Raw genomic sequence first — 17651 nt, forward strand, 5'->3', positions numbered from 1 at the left:
TGAGAGTTTAATCAAACCCTGGAGTTCGTCTTGTCTGCACTTGGGTGAACCAGTCTTTACTTGAGTGAACACTGTTACTTACCTCAGCTGTGTCGGTGGGCTATGTCGTTGTTCTCATTGCTGATCAGTAAAAACTACAGCCAGCAGGTCCAGTAATGCCCCAGCAGGAAGCACACACATGTGGGCCTCAGGTTTGCTCAGCCTATTTTCTAAATCTCTCCAACTGGACAGCTATCCTTACAAGTGGCCAGAGTCCTTGGAAGACCCAGGATGCGCTTTGAACACCTAAAGTGGTAATGGTATTATGAAAACTTAGATGGTGGGGGCACTCAAGTACTTAATAAATATTTGGCAGTTTAATACTGAAGGCAATGTGGTAGGTACCCTGGAAATAACCCAATTTTCCGTTGAGGATTAAATGAGGAAATGGATATGTTTCAGTTATCTGTTACTGTGTACAGACCACCCCAAAATTTAGTGGCCTGAAACAAAAATCATTTCTCTGCTTATGATTTTGTGGGTCTGCAGTTTGGGCTGGGACAGAGTGTTTTGTCTGGTCGGCTGGCTTATGGTGTCTCATGAGGCTGCTATCTGCTGACATCTAGTGGCTCGACTGGAGGCTAGATGGTCCAAGATGGCCTCATTCTTATGTCAGGTGGTTGTTCCCCAGATTTCTCTCTTCCTCTCCCTGTCGTTCTCACTGTCTCTGTCTCTCGCCTTCCATCTGGTCCTTTCTTCTGCCAAGCCCTTATACAAGGTGGTCTCAGGGCAGCAACACTGAACAATGGAAGTTACAAAAGCTTTAAGACCTCATGTGGCCAAGGCTCAGGAATCACAGAAAGTCACTCTTTTTACACTCGATTGGCTAAAACAGTACAATACCAGACTAGATTCAAGAAGAGGAGAAAATAACACTGCTCTTGTTGGAAAGAGTGGCAGAGTCAAACTGCAAAGGGATGTGCTCATAGATACGGAAAAATTATTATGAACATCTTTGCAAACAAACCATAGTATGCATATGAAATCACTTAGAATAGTGCTTACATTTATCTTAGTAGACAACGAATAAATAGCAATGATGATGATGGTGATATGGATAATGATGATAGTGATGATTTTAATAACGAATTAATACTGTTTGCTTTAGCATTTGAAGAGTCTATCCTTGTCTTCAATATCAAAGTCACTCTCCGTAAGACCTGGGAAAACTCATTCACTCTTTCATTATGCTACATTGTTGCCCTGTTATCAAAATCTAATGCTCTGAGCGCATCCGGGCTCCACACTCCGTGGGGAGTCTACTTTGAGGGTTCTCTCTTGCCCTCTCCCTTTGCCCCTCCCCCACCTGCATGCACACACCCACTCTCGCTCAAATAAGTAAATAAATCTTTAAAAATAAATAAATAAAATCTAAGGCCCTGAAGTTTTCCTGAGCAGACAGGCAGCAGTGTGACTTAAGATCTTGAATTCATTGCTAGAGGGTCAAAAGGGTAAGAAACAAAAATAATGTCCTCATTCTTTCTGAGGTTGTGGTACAGTCCTAACAACTTTAATTTCAAGGCTTACATGTATTCATGTACCAAGGATTAGGTTAAGGAGTTCAAGAATATTTTATTGGAATATCCCTTTAAAAATTTTGAGGATAAGCCAGTGCTCTAATCAGTTTTCTTCCAAAAGGCAGCCCATTAGCAAATCCTCAGAGAATATCTCTGGTTTTGGTGTTTGAGGCAATAGAATCCTACACTTTCAGTGTTAATGGTACACTCGCAGGCCAGCTTTTATGAAGGCAATTATCTGTAAAATGTGCCATTTTAAAATAGACTAGAATATTCATTTGTTTTGATGGTGAGAAATGGAAATGTAGGAGGTGACACAAACATGTGAGTTGCTTTGTTGCTGTAACCATAACTGAGAATTCTCTTAGTGAAAAATAAAACAAAACAAAGATAAACTTAGCTTTGCTGGAGTGATGAGAAGATAAAAACTGCCAAGGGCCAATGAGCGGCACAATGCACTGAATTAAACAGCATCCCAAATTGCTCACCTGGAGTGCCTGAAGCTCCAGGTAGATGGGGAAAGGTATGCATTTCTGACCCACCCCCTATTTGTCAATATGACACATCAGGCACCAAATGAGACCTATTGATTTTGGTGTGTCACAAGAAATGGTTATTAATGGGGGGAAAAAGCTGCTTTCAGGAAAGACGTTTTCTTGGCACAGATATTTACAAGAAAGGTAATGGCTCAGTAATCGTTTTTGAGGAGGAGAATAGGCTTGTCTTGCTTAAAATTAGTTGAGTTTTTGGTCTACGGTGATGGCATTATATATCCAACAATACCAGTTTGCAAAAATGGAATATAGTTCAGGGAGGAGAGAGCTTCATTTGCCATCTGAATTCCTTAGGGAAGCATTTCTTTTTCTGTATTTGAACAGGTAAATCTTTAATAAAATAGGTCCTGAAATTCCAAATTGGAAGCTGTTTGCTTCTAAATATTCACATGTTGTTATAGGTAAGCTTTATTCAGATTCTCCATTTGGGCCAGCTTGTGCTGAGTACAGAATTAATCTTGAGGCAGTGATATTAATTGACATTTAACTGATGGACCTGTTATCTGAACATCAGACTGAATTGTTCTAAACCCAATTAAGTAGAGACAGTTTTACATGGTCTATATCTACTTGGGCAATGAGCAGTGAAGAGTTAAGCAGAGAACCTAAATTACTACCCCTCCATGAAATACCACATCACCCACTCTCTTACTGCTATTACCAATAGCAGTAAACTTAATAAGTCTATCTCAATTGAAATGATTGGTTATATGTGTTGTTTTAAAATTAGAAGTCATTAATTCCCCATCAACCACTTCCTTAACTACAGAGGATTGCATTCAATATTATCCCTATTAGCTAAGGTTATTTTCCAGTGTTTTCAGAGAAAGATATTAAGAAACCATAGGGATTGTCTAAACTAACATTCTCATTTGACAGGCAAAGTTTTGCTGAAAACTATTGAGATTAAATATTTTGTTCAAAGTTGTACAGCCATTTAGCGGTAGAGCTGAGACAAATTCTATCTGAAATTCTTCCCTCTACTCCATGATGTTATTTTAAAGATTTTTTTTTTTAATTTATTTATTTGACAGAGATAGAGACAGCCAGCGAGAGAGGGAACACAGCAGGGGAGTGGGAGAGGAAGAAGCAGGCTCACAGCGGAGGAGCCCGATGTGGGACTTGATCCCGGTAAGCCGGGATCACGCCCTGAGCCAAAGGCAGACGCTTTAACAACTGCGCTACCCAGGCGCCCCCATGATGTTATTTTAAAGTGCATTCCACCATTTTACTTTGTACTATGATTAGGCCCAAACCTAAAGCCAAACACCAGGAAATCATGACCCTAAAACTGAATTATCTAAACTTCGTGCCGTAGTTTAGTTTTTCAGTTTCCTTAGGGACATATTCAATTTCTCAATGATTTCTTACCAAGGACCCATGTAATGAGTCACATCTCCTGCTGTTTAAAAAGTGCTTTTTTGTACACTGTTATTCTAAAGCCTACTTCTACATTCTACTAAGTGAAATAGTAAAGACAGACAAAGTCAATCTACACTTATAATTGAGTTATTAGCTTGTTGATTTAATAAATATTTATCAATCACTATATGCCAGATAGTCTTATAGGATATGGGTTATAGTACTGAAAAAAAATACAAACCAGAAAACATTCCTGCTCTCATCAAAGGATGTTCTAACATGGAAGACAGAAAATAAACTAGTATTTAAATGTATAATACATCACGTGGTGACAAGAGCTATGAAAACAAAGAAAGCAGGATAAAAGAACTGATGATAGCAGGAACGTATGAATTCGATAGGGCAGTCAGGGAGAGTGTCCTTAAGGGTATCTGAGCAGAGGTACGAATGCAGTGAGGCAGTGAGGTATGCCAATATCTGGGGAAAAGGTGGGGATAAAATGGTACAGCTACTTTGGAAAGTAGTCTGAAGTTCTTCAAATGGTTAGATGTAGAGTTGCTGTGTGACTCAGCAAATCCACTCTGAGGTATATACCTAAGAGACATGAAGACATGTTCACACAAAAACTTCTACTCAAATGTGTTTAGTGATGTTATCCATCATAGACATTTGGTGAAGACAACCCAGTGTCACTTAATGGATGAATGGATAAACGCAAGGTGGTATATCCATACAATGGAATATTACCTGCCTATAAAAAGAAATGAAGTACTGATGCATGCTAAAACATAGATGGAACTTGGAAACATCACTCTAAATGGAAGAAACCATTTACAGAAGACCACATATTATATGGTTCCATTTACATGAAATGCCCAGAAAGGCAATTCTATAGAGACAGAAAGTAGATTAGTGGTTGCTTAAGCCTGGGGTGGATGGCACTATGTAGGGAGGGCAATCCCTAAAGGTTATGGGGTTTCTTTTAAAGGTGACAAAAGTATTTTAAAATTGACTGTGGAGATGAATGCATATATCTGTGAATATACTAAAAACCTTTGCATTTGTGGTACAGTAAGACATAGATTTGATCTTTGTCCTCAGTTCCTGGCACAGAGCTTCTAAATCTCTTGGAATTTCCTGAGTAATAGGAGTGTTATTCAAAAGGAACCCCCTCCTTTTTTTTTTTTTTTTTTTTTTTATCACACCTGAGTTTATGCTGATGAGGTGACTTAGGGTGTGGCCTCTGGATAGCCTCAAGAGAAGGCTGGTCACCAGAAAAATCCAAGTGATTGGAATTTTGGAACTTTCAACCCCACCCACTGACTTCCCAGAAGTGGAATGAGGACTGGAGATTAAAGCTCTGTAAGAACTCTTGAGCAATTAGATTTGATGAGCTTCCAGGTGAGTGAATGCATCCACCTGCTGGGAGGGTGGCATGCTGGTAACTCCATGGGGGGCAGCAGCTCCTGCACTTGGGACATTTCTGGACTTCACCTTATGTACCTCTTCATCTGGTTGTTCATCTATATCCTTTTTGCTATCCTTTGTTACAGACAGGTAACATAAATAAATGTTTCCCTGAGTTTTGTGAGCCACTCTAACAAATTATCAAACCCAAGGAGGGAGCTGTGGAAACCTCTGATTTGTAGCTGATGGGTCAGAAGTACAGGTTGGGGGGCGCCTGGGTGGCATAGTGGTTAAGCATCTGCCTTCGGCTCAGGGCATGATCCCGGCGTTATGGGATCGAGCCCCACATCAGGCTCCTCCACTATGAGCCTGCTTCTTCCTCTCCCACTTCCCCTGCTTGTGTTCTCTCTCTCGCTGGCTGTCTCTATCTCTGTCAAATAAATAAATAAAATCTTTAATAAAAAAAATAAAAAAAGAAGTACAGGTGGTAGTCTGGACTTGCACTGGCATCAAAGTTGGGGAGCAGTCTTGTGGTACACCACCCTGGACTTATGGGATCTGATGTTATCTCCAGGAAGACAGTGTAAGAATTGAACTGAAATGTTGGACACCCAGTTGGTATTTGAGAGAGAATTGTGGGTGGCGATACAAATCATCTTAGAGACTGTATTCTTTACATGAGTGAATTGTATTGTATGTGAATTATATCTCAATATAACTGTTATTTGAAAAAAAAGAACAGATAAGTTTGCTGCCACTGTCTCGATTCATGCTCAGGCATCCACATTTTACCCACAATTATTTTTGCACCACCCACACAAATGTAAACACAGTGAAAATAAATAATAATTTGATATTATTATGAAAATGGTTTTGACCACATGGGACACCTGGAAAGGTCTTGGGGTCCCCTATGCATCTAGAGACCACATGGTTTAAGAAATTAAGGTGTGATCTAGAACAATACTCACATCATGCCATGTCACACTTCCCCTGGAGAGAGCTTTACAAGCAAGTTTTCACTTGGATCTCATTCAAGGATTCGAATCTCTCAAGGAGCCAAATGCCATTTTTATAAATTGTTTTCACCTATAGTACAGCTGAGTGTCATGGGTCCCAAGAGAGGAGGACAAACAGATCTCTGGTGTATTTCATTTTCAGTGTGGAATTGCACCGGTAACAATAAATATTTGTTGGGAATGAATCCATAACCCCTTACAGATTACTCTTGGGTTGCATTTCTGATTACTTTGTTGCAGACACTAAACACTACCGTACAGAAAGACCCCTAATGCTTTTTAATCAAATAACAGAATCCTAAAAAGGTCAGAACTGTAACTTATAAAAGCACTTTTCACTGGCTGTCCCCAAAGGAATTAAAGATCAAAATGTGAGTGATTCCGTGAGCAGAAATGCCATCCAAACATGAGCATCGAAAATGCATTGCTTCAGAGTGGGACAGCATCGACAATAAGCTGGAAAAAGACAAATTTCTCCTGGGCCCTGGACCACCTTCTTCCATTTCTCTCTTTCATCTGGGTTTGAGAAATTAAATGATTTTCATGGATTTGAGAAATCCAGTCCTCATATCAGCAAATGGAAGGAACCATTGTGTTACCAATCAGTTTAATAAAACAATTTGGCTCATGCTATATGAAATTTATTTACTTTTGTCAGTAATTTCCCCCAGGGTAGTTGTAACTCTCTGACCATTCATTGCATGCGATTTTATCTGGGAGGTGGAATCAAAGACAGGGCAGTACATTGCTTGATCTTGAGGTCTGGAGCAGTTGCCACGGTATATAGTTTGACTGGTACACTTGTTGGCTTTATCAGCCAGCTTCCCTATTTACAGACAATCTGTCACTTCACATTCGTTTATTTTTTGACACCTTATACATCATTTGAGCACTGATTGTCCAGGAATAAATATATATAGAGAGAAGAGGAGTTGGCAAACTAAGTGTAAATGTTCAAGAATGTAATGGCCGCAAAAAAATGAATTGAGGTTTTTTAAAGCCATATTTGCCACACTCGCAGCAGTATCTGCTACTAGAAATAAAATAAAGGTGGAATATATGTGCGGTAGAAATTTCCAAAGGTAACTAATTTTGTCTGTTTTTTTCTCAAAGTTATACATTTAAATAGTCAGACAGTTCTCTAAGGTTTGATATAAAAATAATTTCCCTGCCCCCCACCATTTCCCACTTCCCAAATCAATTGCTTTGAATTCTGTCTGTTGATGTGTTTGATATGTACGTCTGTATTTACGAATAACATGCGTGCATTACTACCTTTTGATTGATCAGTTTTAAGCATCACCTGTTTACTCCCTACTGTGGCAGATGAGAATTTAACTTTCTTTTATCCTTTCACTCCCTAGGCTACACGTGTATATTTCCTGTCCCCAGCCACATACTCCCAGTATATGTATATCATGATTTTAGTAAATAGTGAGAATATTATTCAGTGTTTATATGGGTAACACTGTAACTGGCTGAGCAGGTAGTATACTATGGTTATTCTTTTTACATAATTCTTTCTCTCCACATAATGAACTCTAACTTCCTATCAGTATATTAAAACACTTTAGATATTTTATCAATTTCATTTTACTGGAAAATAAATCTCTTAAAGGGCCTTTAGATCTGCTCCTGTTTAAATTAATTGATTTCCAGAAATGTTATATATCTGCCATCTTGAGAGCTGCTTTTTTACTATCAGCCTAGAGATTGCCTTTGCCTATTGTTGGTGATAGAATCTTTGTTTCCTGATCCACGTTTTCCCTATTTGGTTTACTTCCTCATTTTGGTAGAGCATGTCTTACAATATCTTCTTACAAATTTATGCATGCAAAGTACATTTTTAAAGGTCTTACAGGGGCAAAACCCATCTTTATTCTGTCCTCCACTGTGATTAAGAGCTTGGGCAAAACATTGTCGATTGGAAGTTATTTTTCTCAGAACTTTGAAGACATTTCTCAATTTTCACAACTTTTAGGGGAAGGTTGTAGAGAAGTCTGATGATATTTTGAAACTTGATCTTTGTGTGATATCTGTTTTTTTCTCTCTTCCAAAGCTTGTGTGATGTTTTATCCCCAGTATTCTGAAATTTCACAGTGATGTACCTGTGTATATTCTAATTTTATCCATTGTTCTGAGGACTTTATAGGCCTATTTGATATGGAAATTTGGGGATTTTTATTGTTATTGTTGTTCATATTTCTTTGATGCTTTTTTCTTTCAATATTTCTTTAACATTTATTTCTGGGATCCTAATATTTGGGTTTTGAACCTCTTGGGTTGGTCCTCTGATTTTCTTATTTATGTTTTTCTTTACCTTATGATCTTTTTCTGGGATATTTCTTAACTTTACCTGCTAACCCTTCTGTAGAGTTTATTATTTCTTAAGACAGTATTTCTTAGAATATTTATCTTTTAAGATGGAACTCTGTTCTTTTAACTCTGAGGATAGTGATGATTATTTATTTATTTATTTATGTATTTATTTATTTATTTTCCTCTTTATATCATCTATGACTCCTCCAAGTTGATTTTTTTCTGTTGTTTTGTTTTGGTTCCTGACTTTAACATTAATGGTTTTCTTGACTGCCTTGGATAATCTGATCATATTTAAGAGCAAGATGCTAAAAAGACAATTAAGGGGTGCCTGGTGGGCTCAGTGGGAAGAGCATGTGACTCTTGATCTTGGGGTTGTGAGTTTGAGCCCCACATTGGGTGTAGAGATGACATAAACAAAAATAAAACTGAAGAGAAAAATTAAAATAAAAAGACAATTAAAATCTGTACATGTGAGTGCCAGTATCTAAAGGAAGGCCTAGGTCTTTTTTTTTTTTTTTTAAGATTTATTTATTTATTTTAGAGACTGAGAGAGCATGAGCAGGGAGCAGACTCTCCGCTGAGCAGGGAGCCTGACGCAGGGCTCAATCCCAGGATCCTGAGATGACCTGAGCCAAAAGCAAATGCCTGACTGACTGAGCTACCCAGGTGCCCCAGGAAAGCCTAGGTCTTAAGAAGCTGTCAGCCTCTCCTTTCTTCCTCTTGGAGTCCCAAACTATCTTGTAAAGAGTTTGGGCTATCATGGTGGAGACAGAAGGGTGCTGTGGGGACATGCCTCGCTAGACTTCCGCTGTTGCAGCCTTCCTTCCAGTTGAGGTCAGACACATGGGTGAAGCCGTCACAGAGGTCCAGCTCTGGGCAGCCCTCTAGGTAACTGTAACTGTATGAGTGACTCCAGGTAATGCATGCAAAGAATCACCCAGTTGAGCCCAGCCCAGACTGCAAAACCATGAGCTAATACATAGTTATTTTAAGGAAGTTTTGGAGTAGTTTGTCCAATAGAGAGGAAAAAATGTATGACATAGAATGAAAATCACTGAAACAGTAAAAAGTGGGGAAGGAAGTATTAGAAGGGACAAATGAAGACAGTACTGGGAATGCCACAGGTGGGAGGCCATTTCATAACATTGCTTGTTGATCATACCACCATGGACCTTCTTTGCCCGTCAGCAGGACCAGTGTCTTCATAGTCATGGTGACAGTGATGTTGAAGGTGGGGACTCCATGGTGCTCTTGGTATGAAAATTCTTGGTAAATTCCCTGTCCTACAGCAGTGAGTCCCAGATAATAGAACACTTTGGCCCCCAAGTGTCAACCATTCACACAAACAGAGGAAAAGTATGAATAGTCATCCAGCAGAGATGCCACTAAAATGCTTCATGGAGAAACTATAAAGGACCGAACCGAGGTAATGATGCTGGAATAGAGAGTTATGGGAAATTGTTGTGAGCTGCCATCTAGAGGAATCTGACTGATCAGATTCATAGGTAAAGAGGGAGAAATAAAGAACGATGCACAAATTTCTGACTTGCGCAAACAAGTGGGAGGTATCATTTTCTGGGATGGAGCAGGGGAGTCCATTAATCCAGTTTGGAAAATTTTGAATTCCAGGTGCATTCTTTTCTAATTAGTACAATCATATATGGTACCTAGTGTACCCAATATTACCTAAAATTGCCTGATTTTGAATGTGAAAAATGTATAAGAGCCTACGCAATAATCTAGCTGTAATCGCCTATGAGAGGTCCTTTCACAGAGTGACTAGTGCTCCTTTTTGAGGGAAACAGAAAGGGCAGGGAATTTAAGTGGAGAGAGAGCCCTACCTTTGAGGTCCAGCAGGTGGCTTACAAGGAAAGCCCTCCGAATTGGTCTTTCATCATTTCTGTTGGCACAAATGATGGAGTGACCACATCAACCTGAGTCTAGTTTTCTTTGACTGGAGAAGAAAGTTATGAAATAAAGACAAATCAAAGTTACAAGGAGCCAAACTCTGTTTATTAGAATAAAAAAATAAGAATTTAATACTTTACTTAATACACTTTAGACATAAATTTTTATTTGAGTCACCTCTTCATCATAAATAACATTTGGATGGAAATCTCCATTCTGCTATTTATATCACTCCTTTGTAACTTTTTTTCCTTTTTATTCCAGCCAGAGAGCTGGTAGCACAGCTGTCCCTCTGCGGGTGCCAGGAGCTCTCTTCTGCAGTTTGATGGTGTACGTTGGACAGGGGATGCATCTTCTCACTCCCTGGGCAGAGCAGTTCAGTCCGTCGCTGTCCTGTGCCTAGCATGGCGGCTCCAGTGTGCCTCCGTAGAGTTGCTAGACGCCTTTTTTCTAAGTCTTGCTGTTACTGAGGAGAGACGGGCAGCTTGTCTTGCCTTTCTGTGTATTTTAGAACCTTGGATCACCACATAGAGAGAGAGCTATAGGATTAGTAGAAACAAAAACAAAAACCGCCTCATAATTCTAGGACTTAAAAAAAATGTTAACACTGAATTTGGGTGTATTGGGGAAATGTTTAGATAATGATGGCTAGTGAGTTTCCCTGTGGGCTTGCTGACAGCTCTATCAGTAACAGATGGATTGTTCTACAACTTTGATTCTCCGTTGACAACACAGTCCACCCAGGAACAGCAGGGCATCCTGTTAGAAGTGGAAATATAAGGCTTAGAGAATATTTACATGTGGCTGGTAACTCTTTCTTGCTCTTTTTTGTCAGCATGTGCTAATGACCTCATGCTTTGCCAAGATTGTTGAAGGAAGATGGAATCCATCTTGATGGTCAGATAAAAGACAATAGAGGAATAAAAATGAAGTTTCAAAAAAAAAATTAGAAACAGGTTTAAAAATTTGGCCATCGTAAAGATGCACACAGATCCATCTTTTTATTGGCAAGATCACCTGTTTGCATTTTCTATCTCGTGGGATATTTCCCCCCTCTCAGTCTGACAATGTTACCATGTGGTGCTGATACTGAGATAATTATGTTTGTAACATCTTTTGGTCCTTCAGGATGCCAAGTTATTTTCTCTGTCAACATATAATTTGATATTCTTGTCCTGGGCCAAATTCATCAAGAAAAATAAAGGGCAGAGAGGTTTCTCCTTCGTCTAGCTTTATCCAACAAATGTAATTTCTATTTACTGCCAGATGAAAGTAGCTAAAATAAAGGATAGTTCTGGTGATGAATTGTTGGATTTCAATATTTATTATAGCTGGCCCACTATTCATGGAGAGAATAGCACTGTTTATTATTTGTGAAGTGTCTCGGTTTTCTGCAAATATTGACATTTTGTTATTTAAAATGACTATCAATCCTTGTTTTGAAGCCATAGCTTCTCTTCGCCCTAATTACTTTCTTTTGCAGTTTAAATTGAGGATAACTTCAGAATTCTGGTAGCTTTTTTTATGACCTGCATGGTTAAAGTTCAGTTATGAGTGGAGGAGGCTATTTATCTGAATTTGAATTTTAATGAATAAGAATGCCATTTATTTGTGAACACTTGAATAATAAGAAATATCTTAGCATTATCTCTTTGATTAATACTGTTCATCACTTATAACTATACTGCCTATACAATATGCATATAAATATATTGCATTTTAGCTTAATTGGAATTTGCTCAAAGAAGCATTGCTTCTAGATGACTTTAAAGGTGCTATTAGAACCTTTTGCTACTAGCTTCTAGATTTTCAGATCGTACACTGGAGTCTGAGGAATAGTCCTTTCATATTCCTGGAAGCCAATGGAAGAAGTTGATGGGAATTATAAATCATTTGGGGAAAGAAAGGAAAAGCTATAGAAAGAAAGAGAATCAAGGGGAATTGAATTATGTTTTTCAACCAAGGTTAGAAAGGGTATCAGTGACAAGGGAGCCATAGGTCAAAAGTATGTAACATGAGTTAAGCAGGCTGTGGGGATTTTGTGATCATAACTTACTGGAGACAGAAAGTGAAAAGATGCAGGAACATCCAGGAGTTGTGGGCAGCGGTGGCTGAGAAGAAAAATGCTGCTCACCTAGTTCTGAGATTTCCTGGCTATGTTTGTGTTGTGTGTTAGCGCTCATCCTAGGTAAGAGAGCTCTGTCTTAGTAGCTTGGTCACATATTCCATGTGGGTTTTGTTGAGTGTAAGCGTTAATGTAAACAGCAATCCCAGCAAAGTATTCTCTGAAGAGGGAAAATTGTGCCTGTAAAATACTTCTATTCCAGCTATAAAAAAAAGGACAAAATGTCAAAGATGGCAAGTGAGAGATGTGGATTTTTAGACTGGGATTCACCCAGCTATTTTTAGGGTTTCTTTGTACTTTATTCACTTAAAGTTTGATATAATAATTTTACACTAGTTCAATTCTTTATGAAATTGAGTTAAGAATGCTTGTCTGGCATAAGTAATAGGTAAGAAGGGTGGGGACGAGGACTCTGGTCATCTGGGGAAAATCGTTTAATGTTGTTGAAGATGGTGATGGGAACTGTTGCCCTCTAGGGGAAGGGACTTTCTGGATTCTCTTTACCTCTCATCATTTGCCCCACTCCTCTCTGGCCTTTTCTGAGACTGGCCCAGGGGCACATTCTGCCTTCTTCTTTTTTTTTTTTATAATAGTATTTTTTTATTATGTTAGTCACCATACAGTACATCCCTGGTTTTTGATGTAAAGTTCGATGATTCATTAGTTGCATGTAACACCCAGTGCACCATGCAATACGTGCCCTCCTTACTACCCATCACCAGCCTATCCCATTCCCCCACCCCCTCCCCTCTGAAGCCCTCAGTTTGTTTCTCAGAGTCCATAGTCTCTCATGCTTCATTCCCCCTTCTGATTACCCCCTTTCCTTTATCCCTTTCTTCTCCTACCAATCTTCCTAGTTCTTATGTTCCATAAATGAGAGAAACCATATGATAATTGTCTTTCTCTGCTTGACTTATTTCACTTGGAATTATCTCCTTCAGTGCCGTCCATGTTGCTGCAAATGTTGAGAAATCGTTCTTTTTGATAGTTGAGTAATATTCCATTGTATATATGGACCACATCTTCTTAATCCAGTCATCTGTTAAAGGGCATCTCAGCTCTTTCCACAATTTAGCTATTGTGGACAATGCTGCTATGAACATTGGGGTGCATATGGCCCTTCTCTTCAGTACGTCTGTATCTTTGGGGTAAATACCCAGTAGTGCAATTGCTGGATCATAGGGTAGCTCAATTTTTAACTTTTTAAGGGACCTCCACACTGTTTTCCAGAGTGACTGTACCAACTGGCATTTCCACCAACAGTGTAAGAGGGATCCCCTTTCTCCACATCCTCTCCAGCAATTGTTGTTTCTTGCCTTGTCAATTTTTGCCATTCTAACTGGTGTAAGGTGGTATTTCAGTATGGGTTTGATTTGAATTTCCCTGCTGGGTAATGATTTTGAATATTTTTTCATGTGTCTGTTAGCCATTTGTATGTCTTCATTGGAAAAGTGTCTATTCATATCTTCTGCCCATTTTATGATTTGTTTATTTGTTTCTTGTGTATTAAGTTTGGGAAGTTCTTTGTAGATCTTGGATACCAGCACCAAAAATCATATGTTATCTTGGAATTAACTTAACCAGAGATGTAAAGGATCTATATTCTAGAAACTACAAATCACTCTTGAAAGACATTGAAGAAGACACAAAAAGATGGAAAAATATTCCATGCTCATGGATCAGAAGAATTAACATAGTTAAAATGTCCATGCTACCCAGAGCAATCTACACTTTCAATGCTATCCCGATCAAAATACCAATGACATTTTTCAAAGAACTGGAGCAAACAGCCCTTAAATTTGTGTGGAACCAGAAAAGGCCACGAATCGCCAAGGAAGTGTTGAAAAGGAAAAACAAAGCTGGGGGCATCACAATGCCAGATTTCAAGTTGTACTACAAAGCTGTGATCACAAAGACATCGTGGTACTGGCACAAAAACATACACATAGACCAATGGAACAGAACAGAGAACCCAGAAATGGACCCTCGGCTCTTTGGGCAACTAATCTTTGATAAAGCAGGAAAAAACATCCCGTGGAAAAAAGACAGTCTCTTCAATAAATGGTGCTGGGAAAATTGGACAGCTACATGCAAAAGAATGAAACCTGACCACTCTCTCACACCATACACAAAGATAAACTCCAAATGGATGAAAGACCTCGATGTGAGACAGGAATCCGTCAAAATCCTAGAGGAGAACATAGGCAGCAACCTCTACGACATCGGCCACAGCAACCTTTTTCATGACACATCTCTAAAGGCAAGAGAAATAAAAGATAAAATGAACTTGTGGGGCTTCATCAAGATAAAAAGCTTCTGCACAGCCAAGGAAACAGTCAAAAAAAACTAAGAGGCAGCCCACGGAATGGGAGAATATATTTGCAAATGACACTACAGATAAAAGACATTCTGCCTTCTGAGTTCTCTTGGCGTTCTCTTTAGCTGCTCACTCTCAGTCCCAACAACCTGGGGAGCTGAAGCCAGCTGCAGTGTGCCCTTTCCTCCTTCCTGTTTCTGTTCTTTGCGTGTACTACCTACTGCATTATTGCTAATGTGCTCATGGAATTTGTTTTCTGTTTCTGAGGCTTATTTTCAAGTAACATCTTTGTAATTCTTTGAAACGAAAGTGTGAAAGTTGGTGTATGCTGGGAATTGGAGTTGCCTCACCCTGATCATTTGATATTGTATTTTGTTCTGTAAAGAACTCCTGGATGAGTAATACATACTGAATAATGCTTATGACTGCACCTTGACTTTGGGGTTGACTGTTCATCATTATTTCCTACCGAGTAAATCTAAGTTCTAAGCGAAACCTCCCTTCCTAACATATATCCTATATGTATATGTATGGTCTACACAGAACTCTTTCTCACACACACACACATGCATGCACATGTATTTCTAACTGAATACAAATATATGACAAGTGTAATTCTGCTTTTAATCTAGATTTCAATGAGTCATAAAATCAGTAATCATGCACATTGTGAAACTCTTTAAATTACTGATATACTTATATCATCTTAATTTCATTTAATTTGGATATCCTTGAAAGGACCCACTTACAGTCCTCTTTTGCCTTTATCTTCACTATTTAGATGTTTCAGTAATTTTTTACTTGTTTTTATTTTGCTGTTGACCTTTATCTCAATACTCCTTTCCTATGAGGGTTACTATGAGAAGTATTGAGTGAAAAGTTTATACTCTGATTCTCCTTTCCTACTATGTTTCTGTGGCTCTGATGAAATTAAATGAACGAATACACACACATCGCACTTTTCATTTTTAAGATGTTTTCTTGGACATGACTTTTCTCATGAGCTTATTCCTCAAACTATGACATATCTTAAGAAAAAAAACTTACATAAGGAGCTTAGTGAGGAGTAGGATAGGCCAGACCATGGAAGGACAGGCAAGGTTGGACATTCCATAAAGCCAGTAGAGTCAGATAGAGTCTGGAAAAAGAGAACTGTCTAAAGATATGTTCGCATTCAGGCTATTTTTGGGTTGAAAACTAATTCATGGATCTAGAAAGCTGATACAAGATCAGCAGGTTAGTTCAAAAGAAAAGGACACGTGGGAGGGAGCTCAGACAGCTAAATGTGTACCAAAATTTGTGCCTTCCTTTATGTAATAGAGAATTGTTGCTATGGAACAGGTTCCCAGCTAGGAACTGTGCTTCCCTCTTCTCTCTTGCGTCTAGGTAGGGTCATATGACAGTTCTCACCAGAAGCAAGGCATGACCAGAAGTGAGGAATGTCACCTGTAGGCCAAGAAACTTTAGAAGCAAGTGGCCTTTTCCCACCCTCTCCTTTCTGTAGAATTGATGCAGATGAGCACAGCACCCTTGGAAGGGTCCACAAGATGGGAGAAGATTGGCCTCCAAATCTCTCTTAGGAGGCACTGTGCTCTCTTAGGAGGCAGCTATGTGTTAGGAACAGCTGTTTTAGAATTTACATAAGTGAGAAATAAATATATGAAGTGAGAAATAAATATATAAAAATAATATATAATAAGTATAGTAATAAATATATATTTATAGTAGCTAATATTATTAAATAATATAGTAAATGTGGGAAAGTGAATGGTAGAAGTCTAAATAACAGCCATTTCGACCAGTTCCAAGTGGTCAGGAGGAGGAATTAGGAATGTCTGGGGAGGAGCTGCCAGGATCTAGAGGTCAAGGGCTAGTCCTCAGGAGTCTGAGAAAGTAAGATAGGGTCTTGACCAAAAGGAAAGTTGAGTTCAGCTTTTTCCTTATGCTAAAACAGAGAATTTCAAGTCTTTAAAAAAATTTCTATACTGACTGGAAGGCTGGTTTCAGAGTTTGGTGTGAGATGAGTATACTAATGGGTTTTAGGTTCAATTACCACAGTTAGACAGGAGGGGAAACCAGACAGATCATCTCAATACATGGTTAAAAATCTACTGAGAAAGCAATGTGTAAAACATTCTATTAGCTATAAATATCAGAGTCCATTTAGTTGCTGAAATGTTCTGTAAAGAGCTCAGATGTGATCATGGCAAAGGGGAAAAACAATTTTCATTTTGGCCTTTGGATAAAGTACAATTTAGAACATCTTGTGAGAGATGGTACACTTGGTGAGCATGTCTCCATGGATTATATGCCTTAGTTGTCCCAAGAAATTGAATCATATTGTTAGTGATAAAAAGTCGATTTTTCCCTTAGTTAATTAGATTTTATTCTAATTTTATTCTAATTCTCTGATGTCTTAATGATTAAATTAAGTTTAACATCACAGGAGACCCTGGATCTCATATTAGGCTTTCACTCTTCTCTGTCCTCCAGAGAGTCCCAAAGAACCTTAGTCCCACCACTGACCTTGCTAGAGAGAGATTATAATTGTTACTGGGAGCATAACTTCAACTTTTGGAACATTCTATTACAGTCTATATTAGAAATAAGTGTTATATTATTTGAAATTTACATTTCTATTAGACAAGACTTTGTTCTTTGGTTATAAAAGTCTATTACATAAGTAGAAAGTGATATTGAAGAGACGTTTAAAAAGACATGACAGAAGTTGAACAAAGCCATACATTCTGAGTTGAGGGTACTTATTATCTCTTCAATTACAGAGATATTATCTGCTACTATACATCCTGTGTATAGAAATTAACATCTAATACTCCAATGAGAAATTACAAATAAGGAGATAATTATCCAGAGATGAATGGAGAGTGACTCTGTCTATATTATGTTGCATAAATGGACCGGCCTGGGTAATACTTGCCTGATGACTAATGTAAGTTGACTTGCCAACTAAAGCTTAGATGATGTATCTATGTCAGTTGCCTCAGTGGTGACTTGAAGTTATTATTCAGATTATTTGAACCAAAAGATCTATTCACCTAAAATTCCCAGATCCTTGACACT

Source organism: Ursus maritimus, unplaced genomic scaffold (assembly GCF_017311325.1).
Source record: "Ursus maritimus isolate PB19 unplaced genomic scaffold, ASM1731132v1 scaffold_18, whole genome shotgun sequence".
Classification (NCBI taxonomy): domain Eukaryota; kingdom Metazoa; phylum Chordata; class Mammalia; order Carnivora; family Ursidae; genus Ursus; species Ursus maritimus.